At 31.3% G+C, this 3,595-nt stretch overlaps 1 long non-coding RNA gene across 2 annotated transcripts; it reads right to left on the bottom strand.

Annotated features, from left to right (window-relative positions):
• On the bottom strand, positions 1,582-3,262 carry LOC104712137. Of its 2 annotated transcripts, none has more exons than XR_755481.2 (2): positions 2,741-3,262; positions 1,582-2,205 (listed from the first exon to the last, which is right to left on the bottom strand). It is a non-coding gene; the product is annotated as an uncharacterized LOC104712137 (long non-coding RNA). The 2 variants fall into 2 exon arrangements; XR_755482.2 differs by having other exon boundaries at positions 1,582-1,996; positions 2,741-3,259.

Below are 3,595 nucleotides of genomic sequence, written 5' to 3'. Positions count from 1 at the left end.
ATTAAGTAGAAATGTTATTTTAGGAAAATATGGAGGGGTTAATGTTGCAAAAAACAAATTAAATAAGTTAAACTTCAAGGGCATAACACAAAATGTACTTCAAAAATGTTAATATAGATAAGAATGTAAAATTTACTTATCCTATAACAACTAACAAGAAAATGTTTTGTTGCATTTTAATTAAGAACCAACATAATTTGTTTTAATTAATTTACAAAATAATTTTATGCATAAATTAAAATTCGTATGCAAATAATTATCTATAAGTTTTGAGATTTTATCCCCAAAATATAAACTCACGATCTATGTGCTAAAAATGCATGGTCACAAATGTTGTATAAAACAGTTTAGCTTTAAAACGAGATTTAGTAGTTTTTAAAACTAGATTCGACACTTTTAATATTAAAATTTTAAAATGTGAGTCTAAAAATTTAAGTGTTAACATACGACTCTATAATTTTGGCGCCATATCATGATTTCATAAAAAGCATCAAAATATAAGTTTACAACTATCGCACTTGAACAAGATTTTGTAAATTTGATTTTCAAACACAATTTCATTATTTTTATGCTAGATCACAATTCTCAATCATTTATATTAACACAAAATTTTGTGATTTTGGCGTTAGAAAAGTGACTTCGCATAAATAACCATATTTTTTAAACACGCTCTTAAGTCTTAACCAAACACGCTCTTAAATAAATTACTTTTAAAACAATATTTGAAAAGAATCACGAGTTTATCGTTTATAGGAGCGTCGTTTTAAGCAATAGTTGGTTGTTAACGTAAAAATGGACTGGTGTGTCACAGACTTTTCTTTTTTGTCAAAGTGTGTCACAGACTTGAATTGAATTGAATTATATGAGATTTATACATATATATATATATATATATATAATGTGTGTGTGTATAGGACGTCCGTTTTTCCAAGAAAAACAAACTAGAAGATCAAGAATGGACAAATCAACATATATGGTGAATTAGGATGTGAAAATTTTAATTACGGCTTGTTTGTACCGAGATGAGCATAATACTAATAAACAAGATTTTATGGGGTAAGAATAGAGTTGGTCCTTTTAATAAAGAGAAATGAGATCGTCACTTACAAAGAGTCAAGATTATGCTCGTCAATTTACAGGCAAACTAACGACCAGAACTATGACAAGCTCATAAGTGGAAAAAATTACACAAAAGACAATAAACTCAGTATTCGATGCAAAGTATTGCTCTATGGATATTATATGGGGGTCAGGATGGTGATCTCAATAAATGTCCTCTGCTTTTATAAGCGCCTGTTGACTTAGGGCTGCCTAAGAGAATCATTACTCCAGCAACCCTCTCAAGTTACTCAAGCATTAATTAATCATATAATTAATACTAAAATAATTAAAGCAACCCACTTAGAACTTAACCAAAATCATCCCTCCACTAGAATACTCCAATGAAGGTTGCTCATCATTTAAATAATATATATTTTTTTTTAATTTTTGTTAATTAATTATCAAATTTTACTAATCTGAAATGATAAAACAATTATTTGATACATAGCTGCAAATAAATAGATAATTGAACTCAAGAGAGGCTTACAAATTCAATTGATATAGAAGAAAACTCAAAATGGTGAAATATATACAAGGAACCTATATTGCAGAACAACAAAAGCTCACTTAAACAATGTTTGCACAAATTGATAAATAAGAATTACATTAGACTTCAAGAAAAAATTGGGGCACTTGTTGGTAATCATTGATTAGTAAAACAGTTTTTTACCAGTAGAGCAGGCTTCTTCAACATCTTTCTCCATCTTTCTGATACGTTTAACAACAAACTTGCATTTATTCATCTCAGCTTCTTCATTTGAGTTTTCTGCAACAACTAAATGATATGCTGATGCTATTGTCTCAGCCACACCTCCACTCGAAGATAATTTCTAGTTTCAAAGGCACGCATCTGCTCAGTTTCTACGCTTACACGAATGACTTTAGCTGATACAGCCTGCAACCACAAACCAAAACACCAAGCCATCCTTATTGCTACGCTTACACTAATCGATGAACAAAAGTTTTCAATCTTCTACATAAATAACCCAAAGACTACAACTGTTGCCTCTCTAGTTCTCAAATTTTCTCCAGTGGTGAATAGTTATATTTCTTATTCTTTTTCTTTAGACTAATAACTTCCCTCAAGCTTCATCATCGTCATTACTGCAATACATAGAGAAAGAGATTTCGTTTATATGTCTTTATCGAAAGTCATTCTCACAAACTCAAATATGAGCCGAGAAAATCTTAACCTTTCCTAAAAGTTAGGATTATACAACATCAAAAAGAAACAATATAAAACTTTATCGAATCTTTGTTATACCCAAAGTAGAAGAAACTTGAAAGACTCTGTTTTTATCAACTCCATGACAAGGATCCAAACTAATAAATTTGCTGCAGAAACTAATTATATAGGATCCAAACTAATAAATTTGCTGCAGAAACTACTTATATAGGATCCAAACTAATAAATTTGCTGCAAAAAAGAATACAAAACACACATACATACACTTTGCTGAAGACAACATGAAACATTAACTGAAATTGAAATTGAGGCTCACAGTTCATAAAAAAGTTTTGGAGTTAATCACATAAACCATTTCTTCAAAACAAACATCTGCAATCCTTCGACCATTCTGCAAAGTTTTTATATTTCTGTAATAATATAATTTTGTGAGCCAACAAATTGAGAATTTACCTTTGGGTGATTCTACTACATCCCTCTAAACATTCTTTGCAATTTTAACCTGCAACTGCAAGTTCCAAACCAATCATCTACATAAAAAAAAAATCAAAAGCTGATTGTAACAGGTAACCGTTCAACCTTTCTATCATTTAAAATTAGGAGGATATGGTCCCAAAAGCTTACCGAGAGCCAAATGTTTCCCCTAATTGAGTATTCACCGATAGAATTGAAAGGAAAAACGAAGAAGAAGAAACATACCAAAGGAGGAAGTAAGAAGAGAGGTCCGGTGATTTCTCCAGGCCAATGACCATCTCTCCAGCCCAAAGTCGCGCCGGTGGAGATAATGATCCAAATGACGATAACGGCAGGGAGAGTCGCGAAACAGAGAAGAATCGATTGATTTTTCTGGTTTCAGTCGATTCGCCTTTTTAGATCGAGAGAGAAAAGAGAGAGAAGATCGGGAAAGAAAGAAAAAAAGAAAATAGAAAAAAAAAATCTTTTATATTTACGTATCAACGTATCAAAACACGCTACGTAGCGTTTCTGGAGAATCACCAGTATCTACGTAGTGTTGCTTAATGTGTTGCTCAATTCCTTTCTGGAGAATCGATTTTCTTGTTAATGGACCAAAAAATGAATATTTTATTATGTTTTGGGCCTCAAATACAAGAGTAACGGTGAGAGAAATCACCAGTAAAGATGGTCTAAGATGTCAGCGCAAATTCCCGAGATTGCCTTCTCCAAAGCTTAATAGACTTTCATTTAATTTGTTGAGCCAGAACTTCAGATTAATATACTCCCTCCGTTTCAAAATATAAGATGTTTTAAAAAAGTTTTTTATTTCATAATATATGATGTTTTCATATG

Source organism: Camelina sativa, chromosome 9, assembly GCF_000633955.1.
Source record: "Camelina sativa cultivar DH55 chromosome 9, Cs, whole genome shotgun sequence".
Taxonomy (NCBI): domain Eukaryota; kingdom Viridiplantae; phylum Streptophyta; class Magnoliopsida; order Brassicales; family Brassicaceae; genus Camelina; species Camelina sativa.
Note: the sequence above shows the minus strand (reverse complement) of the source record. Positions and strands in the feature narration are given on the sequence as shown.